Source organism: Anopheles stephensi, chromosome 2, assembly GCF_013141755.1.
Source record: "Anopheles stephensi strain Indian chromosome 2, UCI_ANSTEP_V1.0, whole genome shotgun sequence".
Taxonomy (NCBI): Eukaryota; Metazoa; Arthropoda; class Insecta; order Diptera; family Culicidae; genus Anopheles; species Anopheles stephensi.
In genome coordinates this window covers 6,133,767-6,149,295 of record NC_050202.1, presented here as the reverse complement: position 1 = coordinate 6,149,295, position 15,529 = coordinate 6,133,767, and the positions used below count along the sequence as shown (strand labels likewise).

Here is a 15,529-nt window from a genome sequence, read left to right as displayed (position 1 = left end):
CAGCGTGAACCAGTCCGGAACCATTAATTTGTCGAATGACTTAACAGCTCGTTGGGCACATTGACGAATAAATTAGACGCGTGTGTGTGTGTTCTAGCCAGAACTCTGTGCCGGGGGCTAGAATCGCCAAAACCGTCGGCCACGTTTGTTTACGATTTGTTTATGGCCAAAGAATTAATTTGAATGGTAAAGAAATAAATTCGTGCAGTCTCCAAAACCCCCCAAACTTTTCAAAGTTGGACCATCATGCATGGTGGAATAATTAATGGTTAGAGCCAAGCGTGCGCGAACGAACTTGAAGAATCGAACAACCGAAGGAAGGAAGGAAATAAATTCACTTTTGTTTGGTGATTTTTTAGCTTCTTTCTTGACTTGGCAAACTTGGCTTGACATTATCGATCAAGCGATCGGAAAAAGAATTGCCTTGCTGATAGTAAGATGTTTCGGAATTTATTTCCCGTGATTGAGAAATTGTGTTGGTGGCTATCGAGACTGTTGGTGTTTTGTGGTTTGTTTAAATGAATTTATTTTGGTCATAAGTCAGTACTTTGAAGGCTCTATTTATTAGCTTAGAGAGCACGATTTTTATAGCATACTTTTATAGCTTCGAATAAGATCACCTAACCTTGACACTACATAACCGCCTTCTTTTGCCTTTTATTTGCTCAAGGCCATCTGTTTCGCTGTCCTCAGTGATTTGGCTTAGTGATCCGTCCGATTTATCGCATCGCTCATTATCTCCCGTAAAAGCCCTCGCTGACCCACAGGCCTAGCGCGCCCACAGTGATCTCCTCGGACTGATAAAACGAGATCCGGCCCATCTGTCAGCCTAGCCCGGCATCCCTCCCAAAAGCACGACGGTGAAACATATTTCACGATGTATTTAGCCATCCCAACCCCATAACACTCCCGGGTAGTTCGAAGTTGCCGGGGAGTTTCTAATTTCCCGTCAACGAACCCGACGGTTCTTCGGTTTTGATATTCATGGCCCAGGATTAAGCACAAGTCCCCTTTCCCTGGACGTGTTGTTCCCGGGTCCCGGTCTCTGGCTCGTTATAGCTTTTTAATCCAATACACAGTAATCCTGCTTTAATTATTCGACCCCACAAGTACACTCGACGGATGAATCTCGTCGTCGTCGTCAGCAGCAGCAGCAGCGGTTGTTTACCCAGAGTAGCCAAACTTTCGTCTCTGCAGGCGGGTGAGAGTGCTTCTCGAGCTGTTGCTGTTTTGTTGGATCTTTCTTGTTTGCTGCTTTATTCTGCACGCGGAAAACAGCTCCCAACTCACTTCTCCCCCCCCCCCCCCCCCCCCCCTTCAAAACAGTGAAAGGGAAAGGCGCCGCTCGTGAGCATAAAATGGCACACTGGAGAAGGTTCGGCTCGGCACAAAAAAAGGGCACTTGATTATCACGGCTTACTGCCGGTCTTGGCTGCTCGGTCTATCTCGACTAGCTTCCCGTTAATTACGGGAAGTTAATTTTCCACCCATTGACCGGCGAAGCAAGTGTGTTTTGCTCTGTGTGTGTATGTATGTTTGTTAAGCAAAAACAGTCAAGCCCGGTCGGGACAACATCCATGTGTAACATCCGCCACCGAAAAAAGGGAGATGTATTATGTTTTGGCTCATTGGTTAAGTCAAGAGTGCCATAACTATCTCCTGTGCGACAAGGGTTCCACACACACACTCCGAAAAAGTCCAATTGGTTTTTTTGGTCTTTAATTTGTTGGTCCTTTAATTAGATTTGCACGAAAACAAGGATTAGCGGACAAGGAAAAATGGACAAAGAAAAAACACGCTAGGCGAATGAAAATAGTTAAGATCAACTTTTGCTCTCGCTATGTTGCTAAATTCATTTATTAAGCAGTTCTTCACAGATTCGCCGTGTTCGTTTCCTGAAGCTTTCTTGAATAACATCCCAGACGGCAAGACAAGACCCTTCGAACAACAAATTCTCCAAGACAACAAGCAGTAGAGGAGAAGTAGAGAAGTAGTAGACAAGACCTCTTGGAGGACTAGGTCTCTGGAACGACTAGATCCGATGAACTTCATAGTCTCTTGGCAGATTATTGGTCGATTTGGCCCCTTAAACGGTAAGGTCTCTTGATACACAAGGCATCTTAGGGGATGAAGTCCTTCAAGGATACCTTACTTGGAGAGTTAATGTACGAGACCTATTAGGCTACTAAGTCTCTTAGTAGTTGAGGAAACGTGTTGAAGATTAAGACTTTATGATTTCATAGCATTCTTACTAGACCTCCTCAATGACCAGGATTCTTCGACGACCAGTCCTTCAAGTAGATAATAATCCCTGGATATCTTGGGAGACAAGTTCCCTTAGCAGATATTGCCTTAATCGTCTCTTCTCCAGTATCTTGGTTTGCAGACCTCAACAATCCGCTAGATAGAGGCACCCACCTCCAATACACCACACCGTAAATCAACGATTCATTATTGTGCCATCCATCAGCGCATCGCAACCCCATCACAGTCAGGCCTTTTCATCGAACAATTAAATTTACATCAATAAAGCAATATACAGACATTATTATGAAAATATTAAAATGTTCCGAATGGGTGCGTTTATGCTAATACTTGGCCAAAAGTCAGAACCCCGTCAATGGGGTGGGGTGCTTCGCGCTGATGTTCGCGCTTCATCATCATCATCATCGGCATGATCGGTTGGTTCTCGTGTTTTTTTTTGCCCAAGCAAACCTCGCCTATTGACACGAACAGGGGGCCTCCAGAACAAAACCTCGGCACCAAAAATTCTGAATATCATCCATCCGTTTCGGCCAATGTTGCTTTCCGGGCGTCGGCGTCATGCTTTGGGCAGGACGCTGAATTGAATTTCCATTCAGTAAAGCTTGCCTTCCCCCTCCCAGGCCGTGAACCTCCTAATTCTGAGCCGTACTCTCTGCACCGCCGAAGAATCGTTTGCTAAAAATGTAAATTTCAATATTTCCTATGCCACAGTGTTGGCTCTGCCCCCCTTTTTTGTTGGCTCTCGAGCAGCTCGGAAGCTGCCGCCGACGGAGATCATTCTATTATCTAATAAAATATTCAAGCAGAAAAAGTTAAGTTGATTTCCATAACAATATCATGCGCTCCTCACCACCAGTGAAAACACTCAACTCCACTGCTCCTCGGAGTGTGCCGGAGGATCCACCCGGAGCTACTGAATGTGTTTTTCTTTCCAAGATCTCCGCTTATCTGCTCGTAACCCACCCAATCGACTGTACTGTGTGCTTTTGTTGGTGGAAAAGTTTACAGGCAAAACCCAAAAACATATCTCTTTCGCGCGCACCGTACTGGAAAATTGATATTAGAGTAATAAAAATGACTTTTGTTTTCATTCATTACGCAAACCATCCCCTGTAAGGCAAAATGGGGCTGAGGGCATTTTGGGGGTGCGGAAAATCGCTGTAAAACAACACACGAAAGAAAAACCCCCCCCAAGCCCGAGGGGTTACGAAAATCTCTTGTACTTGGTTGTGTTTTCCGTCTCGGTTATTTGTTTGTGGCATAACATTGACGGATGCCTCTTGCAGGCCCGGTGTCTCGTGGTCGGTCGGTGAGGCAGTGCTAGTGAAATGCTTGGAAAATGTCAGATCTCGTACGCTTTGCCTTCCGTGCTCCCCATTATCTCTTCTTCCTAGCCGAGGACCACCTTTCCTGTCGGTGAGTGCGCAAATTAAATTATGTGGCAACGATTACACGGCCAAGATTCTGCACGTTTGCGCTCCCGGCCACAAGGAAGAACCTGACGAGGATGCTGCCGACGACGATGACGGATGCATGATGATAGAAGTCAAAACACGGAGGCCCATGTTCCTGCCGTCGAGCGAACATGACCGCTGACAAATTAATGCACTGCTAGGGGATGCGTGCACGTCGTGACCGAAAAGACTTCGGGCCAAACGCTTCCCGGCAGCCCGGTAGCCCGGCTTTTTGTTGTACAGTTTTTATTAATGCTCTCTTGTTGCGCGTATGATGATGAGCCGCCATTGCCGCCTCGCGATGCACACACCCATTCCCCCCCTCCCGGAAGGCGATGCAGTTTGCAGCCAGCGTACATTGGAACGATCAATAAAAGCTAAAAGCATTCCCGCGAACATTACGTTCGTGGAGTAAAAATCTCCATTTGTACCCATAAACACGTCGTCGGCGTCGTCGTCGACGGCAGCTATTTCGGTTTGCTTGGTGCACGTGTGTAAGAGCCGCAGTGAGGTGGAACAGTTAAAGGGTGTGTGGCGTGGCGGGCCAGCTTAATGTCTCTTACTTACTTACTTATCAGGCGCTACAACCGCTTTGCGGTCTTGGCCTGCTGCAACAATCCTCGATACCGCTCACGGTTCAGCGCCGTCGTCTGCCAATCCGTTATCCCGGCCGTTCTGGCGGACGCATCAACGCCATCACTCCATCTCAATTTGGGCCTACCACGCCTCCTCTGTCCTTGTGGACGGCCTAAAAGGACTTTACGGGCTGGGTCGTCCGGTGTCATTCTCATGACGTGACCAGCCCACCGGAGCCTGGCGAGTCTAATGCGCTGTACGATAGTGAGATCATCATACAGCTCGTAGAGCTCGTCGTTGTAGCGGCTCCTCCATTGTCCTTCCACACATACGGGGCCAAAAATCCTTCTGAGCATCTTCCTCTCGAACGCGGCTAAGAGGGCTTCGTCAGTTTTGGACAGAGTCCATGTCTCAGAGGCGTATGTGAGTACTGGGACTATAAAAGTTCTGTACAGTCCCAGCTTCGTCCGTCGCGACAGGTATTTAGAGTGGAGAAGTTTCCTCAGGCTGTAGTATGACCGGTTGGCAGCCAGCACCCGTGCGCGTAACTCAACATCAATGTTGTTGTCGGTGCTGACTTTTGACCCCAGATAGGTGAAGTTTTGGACGACTTCGAAGGTGCGGTCACCTATCTGTACATCATAATGTCTCAAGTTGATTAATTCTTCAATCACTGTAGGTTCCATTTCAAAATGCCGCGTGAACGTGAACAGCATTTTGTACTTAAATTGTGATTTTTTTTTTTGCTCCGATGGTCATCAGCCGGGTTCGAGTGCAGCGCAAGTCGGTAATTGGAGTGTCATTAGCGGTGAGATGCATTTTCCAAATAAAAGCGTTTCATTCCTAAAGGAGTGATTGAACGATCTTTTACTAGTGAAAGCTTTGAAAAGGGGTTTATTTTTGTCAACTAATGAAACTATTTTCAGAACTTTGAGAGGCCGAAAATTTAAAGGAGTAATAGCTCAACGTAAGGTACTGCTTAACACAGTGCTTGACATAAGTAAACGGGCATTTATTTTTCTTTAGTAGAAAATCCGAAGAAAAGCGTTCTAGCAACAATTTGCCGCAATATAAAATTCTAATCAGTATTTTTTTAAATATATTTGTCACTCACGCAAAAAAAAACGAAATAAGCTCATACTAACGCTACACACTGTACGAGATTTTAATCAATTTAGCTTTACAGAAATTTTATGATCAGTTTACAACGTACATTACCATTAAAAAGCCAAATTCAAAAGCAACCCTACCACACTTTACATCCATAAAACTCCTTATCTTGACGATCTTCACGTTTCCGAACCTATTTTCTCAAATTTCCTACGTTAAAAACCCTAGAAGAGCTAGCCCGTAACTTTCTCACGTCCTAGCAGCGCGCTTGTTTTATTTTTCTTTCCCGTCTTTCCTTCCCAATTTTCATTCTCATCTAATTGAAGTAATTAAATCAATTATCAATTTTGCAACAATCACCGATCACGCCACCAACGCTGAAATGCAGCCGGGTGGAAATGTGCATTTTGCCAAACGATAAACGGTGCAATGTTGCATCGTACCAATCGCGGCCCAACCTTACACGTGATTGACCCACATCACGCTGCTAGCCACACTGCATCGATGGGTAAGCGATTTTCAATTATCTCTAAATGTAGCCCACACATGCAATTCGCCTGCTGCCCGACCATCATCATCAGCATGGCCATCGTGGCCGATTCTCTCGCTTTTACGTTGCGAACAAAGATAACCCTCGCTGGTAGGGAGGGTTTGGTCCTCGTTTTTTTTTGTTTGTTCGCTTTGTTTCCACTTCCCTTACTTCCTTTTCCGACCTCCCCAAAGAGGCATTTCCGGATAGAGGCGAAATCTTTAACTTTAACTCCAGAGCAGTACAGGCACGAGGAACACCTGACCTGGAAGCACATATTGTCGAAGGCAGGCAATGCAATGGGCCGATTACACGCTTTGTCCTTAAAAGCGCTTTCGTGTACCCGAACCCTCGGTCCAGCAGGCAGGCAGAGAATTATTGACTGCCCTTACAAAACGATCACAAAAGCCACTGTTTGCCACCCGCCGGAATTGAGCTGGTTGGCGAGGATATTATCCTCCACCTGAGGCGACCATTTCTTCGGCGAAACCCCCGACGAACAGCTCACGAGCTCATGAGGTTGGAAATGGGTTCTGTTTGTTTTCCCACCCAGTGGCTTGTGACTTTCGGGTTTTTCGGGGGGGAGGGGGCGAACACTGAAACCCACCAGGTAACCACCCGAACAGCCCACACAAACACATACTCGAGCGTCGTACAAAGGGCACGTGGTTCATTATGGGAGCAGTAGGTTATGAGTCGCTGCGATTGATTACCATGGAAAACTTTAGCCACGTGAAGTTCACGGAGGACGCCTTTGCAGAAATTTGATAAACTGTTCGCGGTCTATAGTCTATTGGTGGGCGAATATTTTAAGAGCAAATGTCAGCTGAAGATACTGCTTTGCGATAGCGCTGACGTTACAGAAATTGGATTAGGTAAAGTGTTGAAAAATAGTCAAAAAATCAGCAATCAGTTGAAGTGTTAAAGTAGAAGATACTTAGGAGGGCTGTGTGAAGTGAATCACATAAGAGACCCTGTATTAGGGACCTTGTATTTCTAATTCGATATCAGGGAACGTTGTACCAGAATCTTTGTAATAATGGCTTCTTATTAGAAGCCTCATTGGGTAGTCCAGTGATAGAAGCGGTAACGACGTCGGTCTTCACACTGCAGGACCGCATATCGAATCCTGTCCGGACTGTCTCTTCGTTCGCAGGACAAACAATCCAGATACCGGGTCACTGAAGCCTGTTATGGAAGGAGGAGACTTCCCGTGATATCAGAGTCAAGGAAGGATTAGATTAAAGACCGTCTCCTGACGGTCGATTTTACCCAAAGGCATGCTTCTGCCATAATGCAACTATCCACGAAAATCAATACTTTAAAATTAATATGATCATTTAACATTCCAGGTTTCTTCTTTTCTCCCTTTTTTTTACAAGGCTCCATCCAAAACTTTTCCCTTGCGTGAAGTTTAAACAACCATCGGAGGCAAAAACTTACGGAAGTAAAATAAAAACCGCTCGCCCTGCACGAACGTCCGCCGGGAAAAGCTGAAACTCCGCAACTCACCAGCTCCTGTGTGTCATGCAGAGCAACTTTTCCGGCCAAACAACAAACGGGCGGCGAGCCTCGGCGATAGGGCAAACCTATTGATGTAATGACTCAAGCCTCGGTTTTAACTCGGGAGGATCAATTTACATTCTGTCTAAAGAATAGGCGTACCTCATGTTCCAGAGCCCCGGATGCCCACGGCGACCTGTGCCGGTAAGGCACACGTTCTACGGCCTAAAAATTGTACCAAAAGTTTAATGCGAAAGTTTGGCATAATAAAGAAAAAACAAAAAAAAAGCCGTTAAAAAACATCAACAATCGGTCCAGAACAGCTCGGGCCTACCGTTCTGCGTAGAATGAGGTGGGTTTTTGCGCCGAAACGGCTATTTCACAGAGGCACAGGTTCACATTTTCCCACCATCGCCCAAAAAAAGCCTTGGTTGAATTGAAAAGTTTCGAATCAATTTTTCCTTGTTTTACCTTTAGGTGCGTGTGTGTATGCGTCTGCTTACCACCGCAAAATGGTGGTCTACTTGTCCTGGCTTGGGACCTCACACGGGCATGATGTCGTTTGGATGCTTCTTGAATGTTTTGCCTGGATCTCTCACGTCATACAACCGGGTGTCTTTTATGGTGTGCAAACAAAAGGGAACAAGAAGCTAGAGAGAGAGAGAAAGAGAACGAAGAAGAAGAACGAGGTGTGCGTGTGTGACTTTGGTTTTTGTCATCTTAAGCCAAACATTAGAGATCGGGCACTGTACGGGTCTATTGATCAAACGGGAGGGCAGGAATCGTAGAATCAATCCCGGAGGTTGTCTGGTGTGGTCCAGCGGTGCAGTATGGGCAGCAGCTGGAAACCCTGAAGCGCTGAAGAAACCTAATTTACCACCGGCAATCCAATTCGGTCCGGGTTTCGGGGTGCATGTTGGCAAACAAAACAAACGGCATCACACCGTTTCAATGGGCTACAAATGACTTATAGGACTTTGTTATGAGAGTAAACGAGAAGCGGCGACTGGAGTGGGACAAGACAACAGAGCAGAACGGAAAGCAGCAGAAAAAAGGAGGTAAAGCTAATGTCTGGAAAGGCAGGTGTTGTTCTTAAGGTTTGTGTTTTTACAATTATGCTGGTAGAGAAGTCTATACAAATTGGATTTCTTGGAGTCTAAAAAAATATTAAAGGCCTTTAAAAAGTCCTCACATTCCTCGATCATGGCGAAAACTTCAAGCGGAGGCTTGGTTTGGACTATTTCGGAGTTTAACAGAAGATGATAAGGAGATCCTCTAGTCGTTAAGCTAGATCGTACTGCACATCAGGACCAGAGATCATAATAAGAGCGTAAGTCCTGATGGAGAACCTAGACAAGATGGACATTGAAGGACAGAAGTCTCTATAACGTCGTCCATGTCTGAGCAATTCTGGAGAATTTTCGCAGGATCAAAGATCATCGGAACAGTGAACGTCCTGACGAAGAACCAAGACAATATGGACCTTGAAGTATAGGAGTCCCTATGAACACCATCGATGTCTGATAAATTCTGTAAAATTATATCTTCAAAATTATCAAGTACCTGTCCAATCGCCAAGGACTTGTTTCCGAATTCCTACCACGATAAAACGTTAAAAGAGATATATCAGAGCAGATATATACTAAGCTCTAACCACAAGTTTCCATCCTCAACAGAAAATCTAACTCGACAATCCTTGAGGGGACTAAACTTAGTTTCGAATATTTTAATTAGTTGCTTGTCGCAACCACCAGAAAAAGAAATCCAAGCATAAATTAATCAAATATTTTGATGATCAACATAGGACACTTTTTATCCGCAACTCCAAAGAAAAGGACACGCCTAAACGACGAAACCATCATCATGGCGGTCCAACTTTCTACGTGGGAAAATGAAACTCCCAGGAGAAGGAGAAAAAACGCGCACCCAGCGCTGCTAAAATCATTGCAAAACGATGATAGACTGGCTTCTTCATCTCCGGACATGCCAGCCAGGCAGGAAACGTGCGTCGGACTTGACTGCTGTGTGTGTGTGTGTATGTGCGTGTATCGTGCTGTCAGCCGTAGTTGTTTTAGCTGTCGGCCAGTTCAAACAAGCGAAACGCCCGGGGCAGCAAGTCGGTTGCCACGTTGCTTGCCGAGCCTGTCAAGTAGTTATGTTCTGCACGCCACTGCACCGAGAAGTAGTCGCTAGAAGTAGCCGGCATCTAGTAGCAGGGCCAGTTCTTGAGGTTCGGTGACAGCGAGTTCGCAAACATGTACGTCCACGTTTCGCACACGGAGACGAGAAAACCTCCGAAGAATGCGCTAGAGACTGAGCGAGAACAACAACAAAAAAACCCTGGCAATATAATAAAAACAATCCATTCGCTGCCGACTACTGTCGTGTCTGGAGAAGATGAATAATGTTTTGGGTGTTTTTAACGATTTTCAACATGTGTTTTTATTGGATTGGAATATTTGGTGCCTGAGACTTGCGCTGCGGTGGAAAAAATGGCAATAAAATTCATACGACAACATCCCCCAGTCAGTGCAGTTCTGTAATCGTACACCGCTTGCTTCCTCGCAATGTTCTGTCATCTCGTACCATTAATCGTTTCACTATTTCTCGGGACACAGAACCGCAAGGTCCTCAGCTAACATAAACACGACTTCCCCAAAAATAACACTCTCTTCACTCGTGGCGAAGCTAGTGTGCCTCCGTGTCTCGCGACCTTCTGTACAAATTGAGCATTAATCATGTTCGTAAGGAATTAATTCATAATTATTCCACGTTTGCTTCTCAAGGAGTCGGCGACTTTCGAGCGGGCCCGACTGCTGACTGCTGACATGTTCGCTTAGTTCGCGAGAGCTAAGCTATTTCGGCGTGCGGTTCCAACTTCAAAGGTAAGAGAGTACAGTGTTATGGCAGTGACATTTCGCCACCGTTCGCTGAATGCATCCCGATGATAGATCATTAGCGAGCTTCAGGCCTGCTTGCTGTCGTCAGCAACGAGGTATGATGGGTACATGGCAGCTGCAACATATGCACCCAGAGGATCGTTAAACCATTACGGGTTGGTTGGGAAGTATGGCGCGGATTCAAACCATTAATCTGCATTCCGGCCCAGCAGTAATTAGTAGTGTACCGAAACTTTTCCCCAAAATGGGTAACGTTTCAGAAAAAAAAACGGTTGGCGATGGTGAACTGTAGCGAAGCTCACCACGTCCAGACCGATTGGTCCGGTCTGCTGGGTGAGTTGCCAAGAGCTCGTAAATTATGCTCCGTAAGGGTGAAAATAAAATCACACCACAGGGTTACCGACTGCATCTGGATGGTCCAGGGATCCCGGTTCCCTGGTACGCACCTACCCACATCGCGCAGAGAACAGCGAGCGGTTTGGATGACTTCGACGGGAGAGTATGGACACTGTGTTTTGATCGCTCATAAATTTCACACCTTTTGTCACAGTTCTCCCATAACCATCGACGGTCCCGCTCCGCCACAGGCCATCTCGTCGCTCGCTATCCGCAAAAGTGCATTGCCATGTACCACACGATGCAACGTTGCAAGGGTACGGGACACCGGTGCTGGGCTGAAGAACCAAGAAGCAAGGGGGAAAAAAGCAATTCATTAAAAATTACTTTCGCAACTACCACCCGTGGTGTGGCTTCGGTTCCGAAATTTGTTTTGTTCTGCTGCGCCTCAAAAGTCAACCCAAAATACTCCTCTAATGCACTGGCCGGTTGGTGGTAAATCAAACTGAAGGCAGTCTTTGTGTGCCAAAAAAAATACATATACAACCAGGAAAATACAACAGTCACACAAAAAAATGTATAACTCATGTTTGGGAACCCTCTCGGAATGCGAAAATCGGAATAGGTAAACAGACGAGAAACAACAACGAAAAAACGACACATCGAAACGACACGATGGCCATTGGCAACATACATCGTAGCAGGCAGAAGCAGGGGAACAACCGTGCACGAGGTCCTTCAATGTCGAGGGGCCTTCTGCGGGACGATGACGATGAGTTGCAGCTCGACTTTTGGGCGACAAAAAAGGGCTTTAAAGTAGGGAAAAATCGTTTGTTGCCAATCATTACCGAGGGGCGGTTTTTGGCTTAGGAGAAAGCGAGAGGAATTTTCCAACCGGCGTTCTGCTAACTTTTGAGTGCAATGACTAGGTGAGTTTTGCGAGTTTTACTGGAAGGCTTCTTCACCAGGTGATTAATATTGTTTCTTGTCACAGATTTACAAATGTCGGCACAAATTGAAATTTGGCTTTATCATCTGGGGATGAGTCGGGGTTTTGTGTGTTTTACCGTTTGCGAGAGGCTTTTCAATAGCTAGGCAAATATTTTCATCGATCTTGATTGCTCCTTTTAGAACAAATGTTAAAGACACACAAATAAACTTCTTCGAAAGGTGAAGCAGACAACAACAAACATTCACAGATAGCTCTATGAAGACTCCTACGTCAGCAGATCGGCATCATAGTCGACGGACCTGTGTTAGGTCCCTGGTTCTCTGTTAGGTCCTTGGTGATGAGTTGCTCCTACCAATAGATAGTCTGATGTTTCCTGGTGATATCGTCAACGTTTTAGTAGACACGTTGTAGAAATGATTTCGTTAATTTCAAACTTTGAGGACTTGACAAAGGAGTGAGTTGATATCAATTGCGCGAAAAAATCGAAGTGTTCTTTGGTAACTGGCTGCCTTCCAGGGTCCATCAAGCCCCAACCTCACCGATCAGCTGACAACAATGTACTCCGTCTCGAAGATAAATATCGTCAGGATCTTCAGATGGCTCTTCTGAGAGTTTGTCCTCCGCTCAGTCACAGAAAACATCAACTGGAGCCTAGGATCTTCGCCTTTTAGCCTAGGATATGGTTAGTTTCTACGCGAATTCTGACTATTCATTCTGACATATTCATCAGAGATCCTCTTCCTGAGTAAAATACTGTCAGTGTTGGCTGCTTCTTATCACTATACAACATTGGTAAAGTCTGTTCGACAAGTCCCTTTAGTTTACCCTATGATTGTCTTTTGATCTTTTAATGCGAGCAGATAACATTTAACCGACCATACCTTCCTCCTGTCGCCAAGGCTAATGATCCACGATTGTACGCTACGCTATAATGAAGATTAATTGTCAAGCATTTGGAGTTGTTTTACCTGTAGTGAGGAAGTCTCCGTTTTCCCTTTTTCTACCACCGGAGCACAGGAACCACAACAACCGGCCGAGCATTATCCTTCCGCTTTCGAAAGCATATGGCGGTTCGATTTCGACTGATTAATTTTTATTGTCAACACGCAAACACACACACACGCTGATCCCGGCAGTATCGCCCTTTGCAAAATAGGGCGGCGGCCCAGCATTTTTAATGTCCACTTTTATTCGGTAAATTCGGTTTCAGAATGTGGTTTTGCCGAGCAGATGCTTTTGATTTATTTCCGCACAACAGGATTACAGTAGGTAGATCGGTCGATTGGACGGACACCTAAACGGTCCGAAGCCGAAACCTCACCACAATGCCAAACGGCGTATTCATCAGCGCGCATAAAAGCCCCGAACATAACCATAAACAAATAATTCCAGCCCGTGTCCCATTTATCACGGGGCGTCCGATGGAAAACCCTCGAGCGCAGCGCAAAACCCAAACCACCACCGAAACCGATCATCATCGCCATCATCCCCGGGGCCTGCAGCAGTCAATTGAAAGGGACAGTCTTTAATTCTCAAACAATCGCGAGCGGGCCCGGGGGGGGATGGGATTTTCAATTCTTCTAGGTGTCCTGTGTTGAGGTCTGTTTCGATTGTCGTCCTGTGGCCGCTACGCACATCCGCCGGCACACAATGCACAACAACAGATATTACGCCATTATCCACACTCTTGCCGTCAAAGTCAAAACATTTGGGCCAACAGCACACGGCACACACACACAATCCTATAGAAATCGCATTAATCAAAGCTGGAAAAGGATGTCACGGTACAGACGGAGGGACCAGATAGGGTACGCATCACAACAAGGCTTACGGGCGTCGATTGAAGCCGAAACTTCTTCAAAATCCCGGCCGCAAAATGTCAAACAATCCAGACCGCCCAGGTGCACACGGTGCAGCACCGATCGATCGACGGCACCGCACAGATGCCTTCGGACCCGGACCCGGATGGCCGCTTCTTCCTAGACCCGGGCCTTTTGTGGTCGACTCTATGACAAATGAACGAGTTTTTCCTGGTAGAAAGTTTTCTTTTCTTTGCCAAAACTTCCCTGCCGTGAGGAACAATTATGCGAGCCGAGTTTTCTAGGTGCGTGTGGACACTGGCCGGTTATCTTTCGAGTTTAAAATGGGAAGAAGATGCTTGACGTTGTGGAAGCTTGTTCACACGTTGTCCGAATGGAGGGCACGGAAGTTGTGCGAATGTCGATCGGCAATAGTGTTCCTCCCGAGGTTTCAGTTTTTGTTTGGCAAACAGTTTAATTGTTCAAAGTTTTTTTTCCTCGAGGTCTTCTTGTTTTCGTTTTCAAATTTCTTCGGGAGGTCCTTGCAGATTCTGAAATTTATTGGAAGTATGAAAGATAAACTAAGAAAAAAGCATATGAGAGATATCGGCCATTTCCTTATGTCCTTAGGTTTCGTCTATTCCTCAAGACGAACTTCAACTTATCAAACAAGCATTTCCTGCTAAGCACCTTCGTGTTCTAGCTATCTCCCACACTCGGTACCGTTTAATAGACAATATTTTCAAATATAAACTAGAACTCCTCTTCCAGAGTTTTCCAGAGTTCTACCAGCACTACTCCCGTCCTTCGGCGGGTGACTCCAGAACGGCAACATAAATCTCATCCCCCTCGAGAATCAACTGTAGCCATTTATCTTGCATAAGTTTTTGGCCAAAAACATGCCTTTCCTCCCTTCGCTTCGCTCGAACTCGCCCCGTTCGGAAAGGACATGCAAACCTCGTGCTTGGTGGTTTTGGTAGCGATTTGAAGCATTAAGGCCAAACTTTCTCACGACAAAACTGGGCAAATTGGGGGGGGGGGGGGGGAGGGCTGGGGGGTTGGACCGGTTGGCCGATACAGCTCGGTATGGTTGTGCAACCGTCGTTTCTGGCCCGCAAAACTATGCAACCCACCTTGTCGGGACAATGTACGTATGCGTATCGTTCGCTTGCAGTGCAAGGGTCCTGGCCTGCCCTGGGCTGGCTCGGTTTTGCCAAACGATGACAAAGTTTTTCCACCGCCAAGCTTTAATTGCAGTAAATTTAATCGTACTTTCAAGTTCATGCCATTTTGCCTTCAGGCCACTACTACCGGGTTACTTCACAAGCATCTGGGGACTGGAATTAGCTTCTTCGAGATCGTACACAGACGATATGGGGTTATAGGGTGTACTGGATCTCTTGTTGCTGCCGCTAAACGGGATACTTACTTAATCATGAGCAACGTATTTATAGAATTCCTCAAGGATATTATATTATTAGAGAGCGCTCACCAAACCCATCCAGCTATCCACATCTCAGATCTTCTTCAATAAAACCTGTCAAGATAAAAACCCGTCCTAGCGCTGGAGAAGGTTCGGTTCGTGACGGATATGACCCACAGACGCACAGCAACCTGAACCTGTCAAACAGACCCATCCCCGAGCACGGAACGACGAAGATCGCTCGCTCGACTGATGATCCTTAATGCTGTGAATAATAATAATGATAACCCATCGCCCGGGAAGATTGATCGAAAAAGCCGAGGTTCGGGGAAGGTTCCAGGGACCAAAAAAAACACAAAAAGGCGTGTGGCCCCCGGGCAAGGCGGAGGCATCACATTTTATCACAAAACTTACGTCAAAGTGCGTCCTGCGTGTTTACCAAACACCCGCCGAGTTCTGGTGTGTCTAGCGAGGACCCACAGCAGCAATGGAGTAAAGTAGGGAAAGTAAAGCGGGAAGATATTCGAAGGTTGAAACCTGATCTACGAGACTTCGGTACCTGTTGTACCCCAGGCTTCGGGTGACTATCAACGACTAACAGCGACCATTCACAGTCTTTGATGTCCGGAACGAAGCGCAGCGTTTCGTCTGCATCAACGCCAACGTGATGGTAATTTGTTCG

At 46.2% G+C, this 15,529-nt stretch overlaps 1 long non-coding RNA gene across 1 annotated transcript; it reads left to right on the top strand.

Annotated features, from left to right (window-relative positions):
• Positions 1-6,570: 6,570 nt before the first annotated feature.
• On the top strand, positions 6,571-7,704 carry LOC118508250. Its single transcript, XR_004905773.1, has 2 exons — positions 6,571-6,809; positions 7,287-7,704. It is a non-coding gene; the product is annotated as an uncharacterized LOC118508250 (long non-coding RNA).
• The last annotated feature ends 7,825 nt before the right edge of the window (positions 7,705-15,529 follow it).